General features: G+C 36.3%; 1 protein-coding gene and 1 long non-coding RNA gene across 4 annotated transcripts in view; both read left to right on the forward strand.

Annotated features, from left to right (window-relative positions):
• Positions 1 to 19,146, forward strand: part of si:dkey-172j4.3 (diacylglycerol kinase delta) — a 140,949-nt gene that overhangs the window by 6,078 nt on the left and 115,725 nt on the right. The gene's annotated exons all lie outside the window — the stretch shown is intronic.
• On the forward strand, positions 12,926 to 14,645 carry LOC111195206 (uncharacterized). Its single transcript, XR_002651523.2, has 2 exons — positions 12,926 to 13,474; positions 14,003 to 14,645. It is a non-coding gene; the product is annotated as an uncharacterized LOC111195206 (long non-coding RNA).

Below are 19,146 nucleotides of genomic sequence, written 5' to 3' on the forward strand. Positions count from 1 at the left end.
ACAATTTGATTCAGAATCGATTCTTGGGGTCACGATTCGTTTTTTGTCCGATTCTTTCAAATCGGTTGGATTTCTTTTTCTTCATCCTCCATACTTTAGCGGCGCAACAACAAACACCGTAACGCGACACTACACACCTCTGTATAGCCTAATAGGGAGAGGCAGTAAGAGCAAAAACTTTCCCTGTCCTGTTGCTGCTGTCTCGTTACACCTACTGTTGCGCAGAGCTTTTTAACTGTACCGCAGAGCTTAGCTAGTGTGGAGTGGAGCTTTTTAAATGTAAAAAGCTCCGTGCGACAGCAGCTGAGCTCTGTGCGACAGTTAAAAAGCTCCTTGCGACAGTATGTGAGCTCCACGGTACAGTTAAAAAGCTCTTTGCGACAGTATGTGAGCTCCGCGGTACAGTTAAAAAGCTCCGTGCGGCAGTAGCTGAGCTCCGCTCAACAGTTAAAAAGCTCCGTGCGACAGTAGCTAAGCCCCGCGCGACAGGTAATAAGCTCCGTGCGACAGTAGCTGAGCTCCGCGCGACATAAGCTGAGCTCCACGCGACAGTTAAGAAGCTCTGCGGACAGTAGGTGATCTCAGCAGTAAAGTTAAAAAGCTCCGCACGACAGTAACTGAGCTCCGCGCGACAGTTAAAAAGCTCCGCGTGACAGTAGCTGAGCACCACGCGACAGTTAAAAAGCTCCGTGCAACAGTAGCTAAGCTCCGCGGTACAGTTAGAAAGCTCCGTGTGACAGTAGCTGCAACCGCAAAAAAATATTTTTTTTGAAAATGAGAATCAATTCTGATTTGTTCAATGTTAGAAACGCAATTTGAGCTCGAAACGATTTTTTCCTCCACCCCTAATTTTAACCTATTACCACCCTGTCTGATGCGAGGTGTGGACTAATGGGGTATAAAGACCCCAAAAATTGAGTTGTGGATAAGTGGAAGTGTGTTCTCTAAAACGGTGGTGCTCCATACATCCACACATCTTCAACATCCTGACCTCACTAATGCTTTTATCTCATAAATATAATTAAAGCATCACATCAATGCTCTAAAATGTGGTACATTCTACCCTGGACAGTAGATACAGTTACTCTAACCGACCTTTTTACCACCCTCGATTTCAACATCACCCAGTAATAGTTCTGCTTATATTAAATTTAGCAATAGAGCTAAACATTTGACCTAATGCAGATGACAGCATGGTTGTTCAGCATGGCATGTTCATTCTGCCACTGTATACTTCCTGTTGTGACTCATTTATTTCCTGTTGATGGACACATGTTTGTGAAAGGTTAGCTGTAGCCTTTCTTACACTGTGGAGCAGGTTAAAAAATCCAAGTAAAAATTCATAAGCAAGAATTTTTTTTTGTATAAAATATTTAGCACAAAATTAATAATCAACTTCATGCCCTACCAATACACTCTAAGATATACTGCACAACTGGTCTCAGATCAGCATAAAATACCAACTCTTATCTTCCCGGTGCTTTAAACCTCTTATAATGCAATACAGCACCTATTCAACTACGTCTGTTCTGTATTTAGCCTTTTACGTAGCTGTAAATGAAACATATATATATATATATATATATATATATATATATATATATGTATGTAACACAGACCTCCGTATTGCAGGCAGTATTTCTCTTTATCTGTTCTGGCATTCCTCTGCAATGTGTCGTGTAACCTTTCACCTTTGACCCCCTCTGAGAACATGAGGACCAAGGGCTATTGGAAAACTCCACGGCCATAATGTGTGGTATGCTCAACATGCTATATGCTTATGTTAAGGGAGAAATATATATGATCTCACATTAAAACCTGCTAAAATATTAAAGGGTCCATTAATGCAGAAACTGGATTCCCTGCAAATTTCATCTTTACATAAAATCACTGTATGACAATGAAGCTCGACAGATTTGTGATTTAACCAAAACTAAGACCTTCAAATATACGCCCATCTATTCTATAAGTAGCAAAAGTCATGGGATAACAGTATGCAAATTGATTACAAAGTGTTGGGATGGCTTGAGATCACCCACACCTGTATAAGTTGTGAGGTCTTATATTGAATATAGTGGGTGCTGGATGGATGTGACACTCTAAAGCACATTTCTAAAGCTGTGCAGGTATTTAACATTCCTACATCATCATGTGTCCTGTGTGTACTGGCAATATATCACAGACGGCATTACCACTCACAGTGGACAGCACAGTTAGTGACCAGTGGTGTCTGGCTAGAATTGTGAACATGTGAACAGACAAGCGCTACGCTGGCAGAGACCCTACGTATATCCAGAAGGTCAGTGAAGTGCCCTTTAGCTTTCTTAAGACATGGCAAAAGTCATGGGACAGATACGATACCAGTACCAGGCATGTCAGTGTATGTCCATTCACTTAAAAAAAGGCCTGTTCCAGGTACAGTGCAGCCAAATCATTTACATATAAGACTCTTAAACAAAAACAGTCCAAGTTTAATATTATGGGGCAGAGAGAGGTTGGTAAATGGTCATATAAAAATGTATTTATAGTTTATGTTTGTTGTTTTTGGGTACATAAAGCACATAAACATCTCATACAGACCACATAAAAATATATTAAATATGTACCATTTTTAAAATAAACCTACCTTATAAAGAGTTTATAAAGGGTTTATACAGGAGTTTAATAATGGCTATTATCTAGGTTGTAAAACCATTAATAAGCAGTTACAACACATCAATAAAAAGGGCAACATTCAACAGTGGCCTGAATGCTTATTTTGCCTTTTCCATCAGCCGGCATTAACATATCCAATAAAATAATATAAAAAAGATCATTTTAATGTAAAATAAAGTAGTGTAATATGTTAGTACACACCACATTATGATTACTGGATAAATCTTTAATCTGGGTAGTTGAATGAATAAAGTTGTTAACATATATGTTAATGCTACCTTGTAAAAAAAAAAAAAATATTGTAAGGGTTTAAAACATACTTAATCATCATTTATAGACTCATTTATAAACCATTTATAAACCCTTTTTAAAGAAGCCTTATTTTAAAGTGGTACCATAAAATATATATATGGTATAGGCCTATAGACCTCTAAGAAACATTGGTGTGACACCTAAGAATGCAATACACTGAACTGATTGCAGTGTGTACATCCTTTATATATGAATACTTACTTTTTGCAATTATTGTGTTTATATAATACATTTGACTGATATTTTTATCATTATTTTCAGTATAATTGAGAAATAAAAATGAAAAAAAAAAGAGTTAGACAGTAAAGCTAGCAGAAAAGTCATTTAAGTAGACGTGTGTATGTGTTACTCTACTTTTAGTTACAGTGATGTGGTAAGTCATCCAATGAGTCCCAGTAAAGCGTGACTGTAGAGTGATTGTCAAGCTTATAATTGACGTAAGAGAATGTGGTGTCGTATACTTGAGCACAAAGGTTCCTCAGCCGTGTGGAAACCTACGTAATGCCCTGCTGTACCTTTACAGACGCGTAGTGTCCCAGTGATCCCAGGTCAGCTTTGTTTTGATCTTTAATCAGAACGTAGATAAGAAGGTTCAATCTGTGTTTGTGTGTGTGTCTGTGTGTCTGTGTGTGTTTGACACTGCTTCTCTTTTTTTTGCTGAGGCCAGTCATTTTCAGCAGGCCTGAAATCAGCCCATGCTATGCGTCTGTAGTGACTGATAGTAGATGGTGGTCAGATTGTGTCCTGACCCTTCTTCATTTTCAGTGAGATGAGATTAGCTGGATATTAATCAGTATCAGGAGACTAATGAAGCTGAACGTATTAAATCAGGCCTTTACACAGATGGCAATTACATGAACACTTTCGTCCCTGACAAGCATGCTTCCATCACATTCATTAACACTTCAGAGCGTTTAGTGACGGGTTTGCTCTTCTAAGAATCATCTGAAAGTGGAGTTATATGCAGAATGAGCGTAGCAGAGCTGCGGAGCTTCAGAGAAACACTGTAACACTCTGTCTGCTGTAGTGATCATTTAGTGGTGTCTTCAGTAGGAGGAAATAGGTTGCTTGTAGGCCCTTAGGTTTATAGAATAGAATACAACAACACAGACAATGTACACAACACCCACACTGTACCACTTACCAAATTGTGAGTTCAAAGGGTGTACATAGCAAAAACAGGAGAGTTGAAATTTCAGAGTTAAACAGCTGAGAGTTGATTTTCACTCTCAAAGTGTAATTTAAACTCACTCAGATTTAAGTGATGTTCTGTGTATTTGACAGAGTTGAATATTTCAGTGTTAATCCCACTAAACCCAATAAATACTGGCCAACTCCACAGAGATTTAATTAAACTCCGCCCAGTTAAACACGTTATTTGCATAATGGGTGTGTCCCTCAGATCCTAACTTACCATCAGTGTGAAATCTTGCCCACCAGGGCTACCTTCCATTGGGTATTGTGTTATATTTTGTTTGATGGTTGTTTGTCTAGCCAATATATTGTAGGCTATAAGAGCAAGTTACCGTCCTTTGTACAATAAATTGTGATAAAGTGTTGGTAATGCACTAAGAAATACAATGGAAAATTACACGCTAACATGTACTGAATAATAATTAAATAATAAAAAGTCATATCAATTGACTAATCTTCTTTTCGTTTATATTTCTTTTATATTCTCTTTCCAGTGTTAGTGTAACAATTTAAGAAGTTAAAGAAATACAAATGTGAGATAAAAAGGAACTCTGGCAAGGTGTTAAATGTTTAACTATTTTGAAAGTTTAACTCCAAAGAGTGTGGACCTATATAAACCCTGAAAAAGAGTTAAAATCAACTCTGTGGGAGTTAATGTAACACTTGCCTTTTTGCTGTGTAGTACATTGTTGGTTTCTTTAAATACAGCACCAATACAGATCTGTTGACCTGTTCCTCCCAAATTGCTACCCAACTTCACTAAGCTTTCCTTTTTTCCTTGCAGCTTAAATTACCCAATTAAACAGTGATTAAATACTTAAAAAAAAGAGAGATGTTAGTTTTACACTATTGGGACTAACCCTTTTTTTATGACAGAAAGCCACTGTCAAACTTTCTTGTATATGACCTCACAGTTTTCTCAAAAGCCAAGACTGCTGTTCAAAATTGGACCAAGATACTTAAAGCAAATCAAAACTCTGTCTTACCCATAATTTCCACCAATTTTCATAATTGTTATCAGTTGCATACTAAAAAAATGTATCACTGTATCCTGTTAATTAACCTGTCAAATATGAATTTCACTCCATAAAAAACTTCTACTGTTTTCTGATTGGAATTTTATGTTTTCAGCAAAAATGCGTAGAGGATTGGCTCATTACACATATTTATTGATTTTCTGTAATAATTATTGTAATGCTGTACTTACTGTGTGTGTTAATATGTGTGTATAAATGTGTGTGTGTGTGTGTATGTGTAGGTGTGTGCGCATGTGTGTAGATCTGAAAGACGACAAACACACATTTGCACCTTCTGCTCATTAGTGATTTCCCCTTCATTAGCGTTCTCGTTAAGACCGTGCTAAATGTTATCAAGCGTGGCATGTCGCTGAAGCGTGATTTAATTAATTCATTCATTATTTAATTAATTAGAACCTCACTTGGTAGTCACATTTTTCTCACGCAAACACATATATAACATGCACAAATACACACACGGGTCCCTTAACTCTGTATAAGTTCCGATTCAGCATCATGCAGCATCAGCAAAAATTCTCTCTTAGAGTCCACAATGTACATAAACACAGCCTACTTGCAAAAGCAAAATGAGGCTAAATGCAGCTACTACTTTGGTGGGAGAATATAGCAGTGAGGCAAAAATGGCTAAAAGTTAGATGGCCATCAGAGAAGCTAGGTTAAAGCTAGGCTGAGTGAAACTACTGAGGCAGGCACGGGCTAGGCTAAAAGCTTACACAGCCAATTAGCTACTGACTGTGTTGCTAGCTACTGTATTATTTGGACTATAAGGCACACTTAAAATCCTTTGATTTTCCCATAAATCTGCAGTGTTCTTTATAATCTGGTGCACCTTATGTATGAATTGTACCAGTGAGGATGTAAGGAGCAGTGAAGCCACACCTCTTAAGTCCAGCATTCTAGCGGAGTTTCAGTGAAGTTTCTCTGGCACTGAGGCTGGAGCAGTATTAGCATTAGCCGCTAACCGCAGCTCTAGCTCTTTTGCCATTCAGAGGTGTGTATATTGGACTGTAGTCTCCGCATTTATCGTGTTAAAACAAGCTACGTGGGATGAACCGCTAGCTGATCGCGCCCTGGCTTACCGGAACACTCAGGGTTCCTCAGTGTAGCAGTGTCTGGCCGCATTTACTGTGGCTAGCACTGCTGCTATCTGCAGCTTATTGTAAGTAAACAGAGGTGCTTTGCTCAACCAAATAAACAGGTTTCAGGAGAGAAATCTGTGTAGATTATCATCCAGCGCTTGTTTGACTTTGAAAGGTTTTTTTTAAGAATTACAGTTTTGTTTACTTTAAGCCCCCCCAGTGGCGAGACCTGCTGAATTAGAAGGGAAACATGGCGACATCCTTGTTCCTTACTAGTGTTGCTTAAGTTGCGCCTGTTTTTTTCTCCTCCATCTCTATTATAAACAAACATTTGGGAACCAATTAAGGGGCACTGTTCTATAGTGCCAGACATAAATAAAGAAATAAACCTGCAGCACTCTGCTTGGATCTTATTAGTTACTGTCATGTTGCTTCACTCCCTATTTGTATGAAGTTCATGTCACCCAAATTTGAGCTGCCCCCTGTCATCAGAAATTGAGGGCTGTCTTTGAAAAGAAATGAGAACCAGCTGCTTTGGTGTAAAACTTCGCTGTTACTGAAAACAAAGCTTAAAAGTGATTATTGTAAACCATTTTATAATATGTTGACTGTTAATATAAGTTATTGACTTTTTAATGATCAGACATTCATTGTATATATGTGTGTATATATGTACTTCAGAGTGTGTTGCTTTAGAGACTAAGTGAGGAATGTGTGTGTGTGCGCGAGTCCTCGGTGTATCCAGTATCGGGTTTTCCCTAAAGGACTCATTCATCAGTGTATCCATGACCTTTTTTGTGTCTTCCCACCTTAGGGGAAAAGTTGCATAAGATCAGCCCCCCTTTGTTCATGCTCTCTTTCATTTGCACTGCGGAAGTAAGGAATAGACTAGAAAGAAAGAGGCAGAGGCCTTGTTTTACATTCAGACTGGAAGTAAGGCCTTTCCCCGTTGGCATGGCTTCTGTATATAGGAGCAGAGGAGGAGGAGGAGAAGACGAGAAAAGGCAGAGGAGCTCCTGAAGCTTAATTAGCCGCCCCTCAGCCAGGAACAGCGCGCGTGAGGAAGTAACCCTGCTAAGAGCTGTGACAGAAAGCAAGAAAACCTGCATATTCCTGTTACCTACACCATGATAAAATGAGCATCATGCAGCAGGAGAGGGAAAAGTAGGCCTGGCAGCAGCTACCTGTTAACAGTGTTGTAGAAAAGAGCTGCACTGAGGAATGTCCACAGATTTGACAGAAAAAATGAGCAATTTAAAAGCTATTTAAATCATGAGCAGGGGAGAAAGAGGCACATCCACATAAGTGTACTGTGGGCAAGGCTTTAAGTCTGTTAATATAAATTTATATTTCATGTTTAAAAAGGTGTTTAAGCAGCATTTACATGTGAGATTCACTGCCATGTTAAACATATGGCTGCTTGTAAACAATGGGGTGATGTTTGAAAAGTAAATATTGAATCATATATTTTAAAGTTATTTTTTATTAGATCGCATTTTTGTACAGTATGTTTTGGTAATTTTTAGTATTTTGTATTCTGAGCCACTTGTATATAACATGGTTTAATGAGACAGAGTTACTGAATACTGAATAAGTTCAGAATACTGTTTGTTTATTTTTTTGTTATATATATATGTTAATTTTTCATAGGTTACATAAAACTCTGTAATTAATTATAAAATGGCATTATATGGACTAGGGATGGGACAATACATTAATAACATTTTATAGCATCAAATATCGATATTTTTTATTGAAATATCGGCTATTTAACTTACCATATTTTACGGACTATATAGCACACTGTATTAAAACAATAGTATGGAACAAGGATGTCGCCATATTTCCCTTCTAATTCAGCAGGTCTCATCGTAAATAAAATTGTGCTTTTTAAAAAAAAAAATTCAAAAAAGTATAATGAGTGCTGGATGTTAAACTTCTCTCCTAAAAAATGTTTATTTGGGTGATTAAAGCGCTTCCATTTATTTACAGTAAGATTTTCAACATTTTCAACAGCACAGTTAAAAGCAGTGCTAGTAAATGTCTCTGACAGCGCTACACTGAGGAACCCTGAGTGGGTTCCAATGTTTTTTGTTGGGGGCCAGAAGGAGAAATATATTTGAAGTCACGGGCCACACACTCTGTAATAAAACGAATAATGAAATATACCACTTTAAATAATACTTTTTACTGATTACTTTCATTTACACACCATTTTACTTGACTTACTGTCTTTATCTGTCTTTGACAGTGTTGTGTAAACTAATTGATGTTTCATTTCATGATGTCTCTTAATATTAAACTCCTTTATTATGGCAACTTTTAGACTCTTTGCTCTGTTTTTCTGCGCTACAACTGAACACTCTCTCCGCAGTTAGACTCTTTGCCCCGTTTTTCTGCTCTAAAACTTCACTCCCGCCGCTTTTAGACTCTTTGGGCCGTTTCTGACACCTAGCGTTCAAACTTTGAATCTCACATTATAAAAACCTGCTTAACAGCGGGCCAAATTTCATTCTATTTCTAAAATACCTCGCGGGCCGCTCCAAAAAAGGAAACGGGCCACAAATGGCCCGCGGGCCGTAATTTGGACACCCCTGCGGTAGGCTAGGACGCTGTCAGCTTGCAGTTCGTCCCAGGTAGCTTGTTTTAACTCGTAAATGTGTAGACTACAGTCCAATATATTCACCTCTGAACAGTGAAAGAGCAGCTAATGCTAATACTGCTCCAGCCTCTGTGCTGGAGAAACTTCACTGAAACTCCTTAATAATTCTGGACTTTAGCTGAGTGGCTTTACTGCTTCTTACAACCTGACTGGTAGAAGTCATACATAAGGTGCATCGGATTGTAAGCCACACTGATGATTTTTTATTTTTTCCTTAAAATAAAGGATTTTAAGTGCACCTTACAGTGCGAAAAAAAAAAATTAATGAATGAATATTGTTTTTTAAATTCTGTGATGCCAATAAGTCCATACTGCATGGACAAAAGTGATGGGACACCTGCTTGTTAATTTATTATTGTGAAATCAAGGGTATTAAAATAGTTCATCCTGCTTTTGATGAAAAAAACAACACTGTTTCTACTTTCCAGGAAAGGCTTTTTACTAGATGGTGCAGCGTTGCTTTGAGTATTTGATTGCATTCAGCAAAAAGGGCATTAGTGAGGTCAGTAATTTGGACGATCATTCACCCTTTCCACAAGTCTTCAGCTCATGACAAAAGTGAATATTGCATAAAGTATGAATGGAAACTAAATATAAATGTATTTTTTTCTGAAGCTAAGAGATAAAAAAATGAGATAAAAATGCTATTTTTCAGTATGTGTGAGATGTGCTGCGTAGCTGTGAAAAACCGTTGATCATTACAGTTGAGTACAAACCCACAGACTGAAGCGAACTAGAATTAGGAAAAAAAAAACACCACATGACCAGGAGCAACCGTCATTTGGAGGTGGTGGACACGATGATATAAGGATAAACACCCTTCGAGAAAAGGAAGCATGCCGTAACGCCAGGGACAAAAAAAAGAGAAGTATAGGGAGGGATGGTGCAATAGAGGGAGGTGTAAAAGCTGCTTCCCCTCAGAGACTGGTAGATTTATAGCAGATTCGGTTTCACATAAGAATACATTGGGTGGCTCAGAGAAATCAGGTTCATTTCACACGATTACAGTAATATATTATGTTCTATGAAGGAGATTATTAAGACAGACATATTGTGACAGGTTCCTAGAGAGAGGTCTACACAGTGATGTTACACATTTAGTACATTGGAAATGAGATGATAATGATCATCTTACCACGGAACGGCAGATTAAATACGGGTTCTGTTAATTGAGGATCCAGTGGGAGCAGTCAGGGGAAGTGTTACGCTGTGGAGTGACAGAGAGAGAGAGAGTGAAGCAGAGATAGTGTTGCTAATGAGACTGAGATGGTCAGCTAGTGTTGTCCAGCAGAGGAGTATCGTGTTTGTTGTGATGGATAACAAAAGCTGACCAGAAGAACTGCAGGTCAGTGTAGGTCAGTCTGAAACGGATAGAGGGAGCAGTGTGTGTTGGGCTGGTTAGCATCAATTTAAATCCAATAGACATTTGTGTATGTAAAATCTGTAAAAGACCCATGAGTCTTTATTGTTTCCATTAATCTAATATAAGCATGGCCTTTACTAAAGAAGCCATTAAAAATAAAGATAAGCTAAATTATAAAAAAATAAAAAATGTGTTTATTTTTGTGAAAAAATACAGTTCTGTCAGCCTATAGGTGTATTATCAGTACTTAAGGGCGTTGTCCAATAACTTGATGTTTTAATACAAAGAGCATAATTAGTTTAGTTCTGTTTAGATACAGATCAGTAAACTGCACATAAGGGTCATCATCTAATACTGTGCCTTTTTGACCCTTAAAAATGTCTGTAAACTATGAATTTATGTTTTTTTATTATTTTGACTAATTATAAAAGACTATTTATAAGACTTCAGACTATACTACATTATATTTTCTCAGTTTAATCACTTTTTATTTTTTCGCTTGCATGCATTTCTTTAGTCTGTCTGGTGGACTATGATGGGGGGACAATTTTAGGAGTTACTAGGAGTTACTGATAGCTTAAAATCTGGTATCATGACCGAAATTTGTCAGTGTTATTCGATTACACAGTACAAAATGTACAAGCATACAACTTGTATAAGCAAAGTAAAGCAGTAAAACTGCTTTAAAAAAAATCAATGAAACCATGTACATTTAGTGCCAACTAAATATAAAACATTTGCTATATATATATATTGTGGTATTAAAAAAAATCTAGTATTTTTTACCCAATGTAATCAGATGTCAATTATCCGATATTGTTTAAAAAATATAATAACTAGAAGCTGCCTGTGGTAAAAATTTAATGGAAAATGAAAACTGAGCTGCTAATTTTTTCTTTTGTATTAAAAACACTTAAAAACATTTGTACATTACGTTACATGTCATGCTATGTGAACACTGCAGACAGTACTGACAATGATACTAAAACCATGTATTTTAATTACCCCTATATGTGTATGTGTTTGTATATATATATATATATATATATATATATATATATATTAAAATTATACTATATAAAAGCATATAATGTGACAAAAATCTCTTTTTGAAGCTTCTACTTAGCTGTACAGCTTAATCAGGTAAAAAACGAGAAAGCTCTCCTTCTCTCTCTCTCTCTCTTTTTCTCTCTGTCTGTCTCTCTCTCTCTAAATCTAGTTTGCATTGGCGTTGTGTGAGAGAGAGTGGAGTCTGCTAGTCTGTCGCTGACTCTGACACACGCCACTGCAGAGTAATGACGCTGCTGATGGATGAAGGACAAACACTTTTCATTGTTTCATTTCTTTCTTTCTTTCTTTCTTTCTTGCGTTCTTTTTTGGGTATTTGTTTTCTGTTTGTTTTTGCTGAAAGCATCAGGTGCCAGTATAGACAGTATAATAGTTTTCTTTTTTTTCAGCTGAAGATTTGCAGGAGAGGTTAATAAATTAACATGAAACATATGGTACAGGTGTGTTTGTACTTCAGACAGAGGATTTAGAGAAACATACAGTACATTTTCATCTAACCTGTTTTTTTAGGTTTTAATAATATATTAGAAGCATCCCAGCTCTTTTCTAGTAGAGATCAGATATTGACTAAGTGAGCAGAGGAGAACAGCAAGCTCCTTCGCTGTAACACGGGAATGTTTGCAGCACCAGAGAAAAAAACAGTTGTACAATAGAGAAGGCAACTAAAGGAACACCTTGAAAATACTGTGAAAGATTAATAAGATTATGCCTTTTTCTAAAAACCCAGTTACACAGGATTTACAGGATTTCATTTTTGTGATTTGTTTAGTGTATGAGGACAGTGGTATTCTTCATTATGATTATTATATATAAGTATTATTATATATACATTATTATAATTTTAAATAATTAAATAAAAAGTATCCTGGACATGTTATATCTCACATAATGATGCAAAATGAAAATAAACTCATAAGTACATGCTCTTTTATTGTTTTTAAACATTTTAGAGAAAAGTTACAAATTATTATGTAGTAACAATTTAACTTAATGCTTAAGTATGAAATAGCATGAACTTATTTCTTCTCTAAACACTTAAATTCAGCTCAGCAAACAGGCCAACAAACGATTCCAGTAATAGTTGGAGGTTGGTTTTAGTTAAAGTAAGCTTAAGTTGGTTTGTTTTTTTTAATCTATATATCTATATATATATATATATATATATATATATATATATATATATATATATATATATATATATATATATATATATATATATCTATCTATATATATATATATATATATATATATATTGTGGTAGGCCCCTGGGGTTAGGGGCGTGACCACTGTGACCCGGAAGGAGGAAGCTCACAGAGATACACAGACACAGGGAGTAAATGAACTCAAATCATACCTTTTATTTGCTTTTAACGCCCTCCACCACACCCAGAATAACTCAAATAAACATAACTCAGCCCAAAGGGGCTCTAGAGTCCGTAGAATTACTTAGTTTTTACTTTAAAGGCTAAATACGAGTCCGCACAGCCTCAGCCCCCAGCTCCTCAGTGAGAGTTCTCCCAAATGATGGCGGAGGCTGGGTATATATGCCGGTGTAACCCAGGTTATAAAAGTCTGAATTATTTAAAAAGTACATTTTATTATTAAAAAGGGCACATAATTAATATATAGTCTGTTACAATTAAGAATAGCTAATTCTTAATAAAAACACAATAAATAAAATAAGTCAATTAAATAAGGAGCTGGGAAAATAATGTAAATAAATACAGACACAAATATTAGAGGAAAATAAACTTTATTTAATCCATAAATAATTATTTTTCATATTTTTGGGAATACTTTGTTGTTTTAGTAGCACGTCACCTATTGCAGCCAATAGGGTGATCGTATTACGCTGACATGAGTGGGAAATACTGTTGACCCTGACCCAGCACTTCCTTTTGGGTCAAGCAGCCGTCAGGAGCAGGTGAATGCTGGAAGAAAGTTAACAGAAAGCTAGATACAAGCCAAACTTAGGTGATAGAAACCTTATTATTATCAGTAATAACTCTCATCTACTCTAAAACGCTGAGCTGGTGGAGCCAAGACGCAGTTTGTGGTGAATGAGGAGCTTATTAGCCTGATACACAGAGGTTTTTCTGCATCGGTGAGTTACTTTAATACTTACGGCGCTAGCCGACTATGCTAAGCTAGCCGACTATGCTAAGCTAACGACTACGCTAAGCTAACGACTATGCTAAGCTAACAATGTATTTTCTATGGAATTCTAGCGATGCCAGCGCTTAAACGAGTCAATATAACTGTTTAAAATTATCTTTGACTCTTATAAGTGAAACTAAGCAAGGAGTGGGATCTGTAGAGGTAGAGAGTGCGTATTTATACACTTTTCGGGTATTTTTCAGCCTGTTTAGCCACAGGCTGGGCCGTGTGTGGCCGAGAGAAGTGCGCGCCACAAATTCGCGCGCAGTACGGACCCGCGCTGCAGAAATTTAACCCCTTGTGTGACAAGCGGTGCATTTACCTTTGTTTCTCTGTACATAAATCCTAAAATGTTGTAAATGTGTTCAGTTATACTGTGAATGTGTAGTTAAGTGTGAATTATTGTGTTTAGAGCTGATATCTGTTCATATAGAGCTAAACTTTGATACTGACTGAGTTTTATGACCTATTATAGGTCAGGTTTTTTGACTAGAGTTCGAATTGGATTCCCTCGTTCCTACGTTTGATGGCGAGCCTCCCTGGACTTCGACCCTGAAAGCTGTTTGCAAGTACTGTGGACAACTCTGATCTGTGAAACCCCCTTTTTTTTCCCTTATTGCTGAACCTTTATTCATCTTCAGAGCGGTAGGAGAAATACTCACCATGCCATAGACTGGACTCTGTGCACATACCCACACTTCAAACTCCAACTCCCACCTGTGAAAAAAAAAGAACTTTATATTGTTGTGGTTTTGATATATGTATATTGTGTTATTATTTTAATTGAACTTAATTCTTGAATTTACAGAATCTAACTAATATTCTTGTTATTTTATTTTGGTATTCTGGTGAAAAAGGGATATTCTGATATTGATACTGAGGTTGATATTGATATTTTGCATATATATAAATATATTATTATTATAGATTTTCCTACCCGGGTAGTAGTAATATAAATAGTATCACATACAACATCAGGGAAAGATAATATTGGTATTATTCATATTGAATATTCTATATCTTTTTGTTTTTTATTTTCTTTTATTATAATAGTATTATAATAGTATTCATACTTACCTTTTCAATAAATGGAGGCTTCCACTAAGCTCCAAATTCCAGAGACGTGGTGCAGTGTTGTTTCTCACGTGGTGTTGTCCTGGGCTCCGTAGACGATCCTGGTATCTTCTGACCGGCCTATAGCTATCCTTTCTATTGCTCAGTATATTAGTGCTTGATATTAAAATATTGAAAACTAGTTAACACATTACTACTCTGTAGTAATCGTTACACCTGTCTCAACTGGCGGCTCAATCAGCCCTCATGCGGGCCAGCTGAGACAGGCATGGCTTTGCGCTCTGGCGTGGGGCGGACCCACAACTCCCCTGCCTCCTCACGCCACAATATATATATATATATATATATATGTTCATAAAAACTAGAGCATTTAAGTCTTAAAATAGTAAAAGAATAGAAGGAAATGTGTTGTGATAATCAATGACCAGTGATATTGCATGTAAGGATCAGTATATAAATAGCAATAAAATAGTAGATGAATGGTAACATTGCACATAATGACCATAAACAGAGTAGCAGTAGCAGTATTAGTGGTGAATGGGGATATATAGGGAGTTATATATAGTAACATATACAGCTGGGGTAGTCAAACATTGTCATTATGTATTTTTTTAAGAAAAATATTTTAATGGCAGTTATGATTTTAACGCTATCGTTAATTAATTGTTTTTTTTTATTAGGCAAAATAATACATTTAAGTGCAAAAAATGTCTATTTTATCTTATACTTCTCTGAATCACAACTCAAAACTGTACTGGAATTAGTAATTTTTTATATCATTGCATGTAAGTGACTAAATAACTTATTTCTATCTTGATTTTGATTAATCAATTTTATTTTATTTTTTCTTTCTCTACACTTTACGCTCTTCTCCTCTGCCCTCATTTTCTCCCTCATCCTTTCTCTTTCTTCTCCTTCACCCTTTATCTTATCCCTCACCTACTTTTTCTCTCCTTCACTTTGTCTTTCTTTCTCTCCTCCCTCTTTTCACTTATCCCTCTCTCTCTGTCTCTCTCCTGGGCTGAACTTGAAAACCTAATTAGAGGAGTGTCGTCCATCATTGCAGTGGCAGTCCATTAAGGCAATGGAGTGTGGCGCAGTGGAGGAGAGGAGGAGAGAGGGATGAGTTTGTGGACGTGTGTCAGGCCGTCACCCTGGTGTGAGTGGACAGTCTGGTCATCGGACACTAAGCCTCAGGGTGTCTGGAGTGAAGCTGTGGGGGACAGAGAGAAGCGTTTACAGAACTGCACTCACTGTCAGACTAGTTCTTAATCACTGGATGAGAGATAGGGAACAGTGCTGTTCTTGGAATGGGATGATTATTATTACTGGTCTGAAAAGCCATGATATTTATATATATATACATAATTTATACATTTAAACAAAATATAGTTGTTTATAGGTATAGCTTACAATACCATTCTGTCTGTACCATACTTATAGTGCCTAATCATGATATTCAAGAACTTGTAATAAACAATATTTCAATATCATTATCAGTATTAAATTATATTTATGATTTTATAATATATGTAACAGTTTCAAGTGATACTTAAAACTTTAATATCAGCATCAGTGACAAATTATACTTTAGACTTTAATATTATCAACAGTATAGGTTTCAAAAGGTTCAAATAGGTAGGTTACTTAGGATTTAAACTCCAGTATCAGTGGCTAATAGTACTAGACTTTAATATCAGTAAGGCAATTAAACAATACTTAATACCTTAAGACTTCACTAATCAGTACCAATATCAAATAATACTTAAGATTTTAATATCAGTATTGATATCAAATGATACTTAAGACCTTAACATCATTATCTGTGTCATACAATACTTAATACCTTAATATTAGTATTGCTGTCAAACAATACTTAAGACTGAAATATCAGTATATGTATCAAACAATACTTAATACCTTAATATTAGTATTGTTGTCAAACAATACTTAAGCTTGAAATATCAGTATAGACGTCAAATGATACTTAATACCTTAATATTAGTATTGCTATAAAGACTTAAATATCAGCATCGATATCAAACGATACTTAAAACCTTAATATCATTATCTGCATCAAATGATTTTTAATACCTTAATATTAGTTTTGCTATCAAAGATACTTAAAACTTAAATATCAGTATCAAACAATACTTAAGACTTTAATATCAGTATTGCTATTAAACAATACTTAAAACAAGATCAGTATTGATAATAAACGATACATAAGACTTTAATATCAGTATCGCTCTTAAACAATACTTAAAACAATATCAGTATTGATAATAAATGATACAAAAGACTTTAATATCAGTATTGCTATTAAACAATACTTAAAACAATATCAGTATTGACATTAACGATACATAAGACTTTAATATCAGTATCGGTATCAAACGATACTTAAAACAATATCAGTATTGATAATAAATGATACGTAAGACTTTAATATCAGTATCGGTATCAAACAATGCGGTAAAAAACAAAATCAGTAATGATATTAAAGGTTGTATAAGACTTTAATATCAGTATTGCTTTCATATGATACATTAGCATCAGACAATACTTTTATATCATTATTGATCTCAAATGATACTTAATATTTTATCAGCATTGGTGTCAAAAGATATTTATTACATTTTAATTTTAATTTTGTCATCAGTACTGGCATTAAATATCACTTAAGGATTGTATATCAGTATCAAAAGATACTTTAATATCAGTATAAGTATGTTACTTGGACTAGACAAGCTGTGTGTGTGCATTATAACACCTGCTTTAGCAACAGGAGAAAAATAAAGTAGCTGAATGCACTCATCATATGGGGTGTCCTCATACATTTGGACATATAGTGTATTCAGCCATCAAAACTTGTCTGTTCTTCTGTATCAGCTTTTATACTGTAGCTTTCACTCAGAGACTCGTCATGCACAGAGCGAGCAGGTCAGCCCCATTAGAGTCTCTCTCACTGAAAGACTGCAGAGTCAAAGGCTGCTAATGCCCTTTTCTGCTGTTTTATGAGTCATATTGAAATGTACTGAGCTGTATAGACACTGTGGCGACAAAAAAACACACTGAAAAGAGTTCAGCCTCAGCCTGGCCTCTGTGATGCTGCTACATTTCCATTTACCCCCATCACTATTGACTTCATACTTCAGGTTCACTCCTATTAGCCCCCGATTGAGTAACTCTGCCTCCTACAATAAGCAGCCTCTGGTAAGAATAAGGAGTCTGTAGCTAGAGCATGCTAAATGGCAGCAAATAATGGGATAGACAGTTCAGAAATTAAGCAGTCATTAAAAAAAATAATCCACTTTTTTCTCCCTAGTTGTATATAACCAATTACCTAACCTGCTTTTTAGTGCGTGTAATGCTTCTGAAACTTAAAGGGTAGCTGACAGACTGACAGATATCTCCTCATACTAATACACATACATTTTTGGTCGCCAATGCAATAACACAAGGAAACCAACACACTCAGAGGAAAGTGTCCGCTACTCAGCTATGGTGCACTGATGTGCAGATACCAGTATTCCTAAAAGAGCAAAGCCAATTGTGCTTTTTCAGTTGTAAACTGCTAATGGTCCATTGGACCACTCAGAGCCTCAACACAGCATCCTCTCAGAACTGTGTTCATAGGGGTTCACTGGGTGATGGTGAAGAGGGACTTTAGCCCTTATTAAAAAGGCCACTGCCTGCACTGCTCTGTCATGCACAGCTGACACAGAGCTGTAAAAACTGCCTTTCCAAGAGCTAATAAAATTTCAGGCCCCTCCATTTAATACATAGTGAGCAGGGAATGAAACTCGTGTCCCACACTGTACAGTACGTGTGATGTCATTTTCAGGAATTTGCGTTTAACAGTAGTTGTTGGAAAGACTCACTGATTCATTTGCCTTTTCCTCTTCTCAGATTTCTTGTGTGTGTACTTAAATTGTTATGAAAGCCACACTTGAGTGGAACCCAGCTTTGTACATACATACTTACATACATACATACAGGAAGCTAGCTGGCAGCTGGGAAGAATCTGCACTAACAGGAATTCTAACACAAAAATCAAAAACTAACAGTTACATTTACTGTCCCATTATAAAAACGAGAATCAGGCTATAATATACAGCAGCATTATGCTAGAATTGGCATTTGAATGTTGCTCTTGAGCTTCCCCTACAGTCAGGAAGTGTAATTTACACTTTACGCCAACACTAAAGAGCACACTTTGCACATGCATTTCTGGATTGATACATACAGAGCTGAATGAAGTATGACGACTCTCGTGGTGGTAGAGTAATAATACTACAGGTTTTCACTCAACTGTAGCTATATCTGGACGGGATTAGTTTCTCAGGGAGACATCTGTGAAAAATATTTTACACTTCTACTCAGTGATAAAACTCTTGCATCCGGACTGCAATTAAAAAAACAGGAGGACCAGTGAGGTTTTTTTTGCTTTCTCGGTCACATGACATTGTGTTCAGTAGCTCCTCCATTTCCACTCGCTGTTGTATTTACATGGATCTCCGGGGAAATGCGTGCCTAAAGTGT

This window comes from Astyanax mexicanus, chromosome 8 (genome assembly GCF_023375975.1).
Source record: "Astyanax mexicanus isolate ESR-SI-001 chromosome 8, AstMex3_surface, whole genome shotgun sequence".
Classification (NCBI taxonomy): Eukaryota; Metazoa; Chordata; class Actinopteri; order Characiformes; family Acestrorhamphidae; genus Astyanax; species Astyanax mexicanus.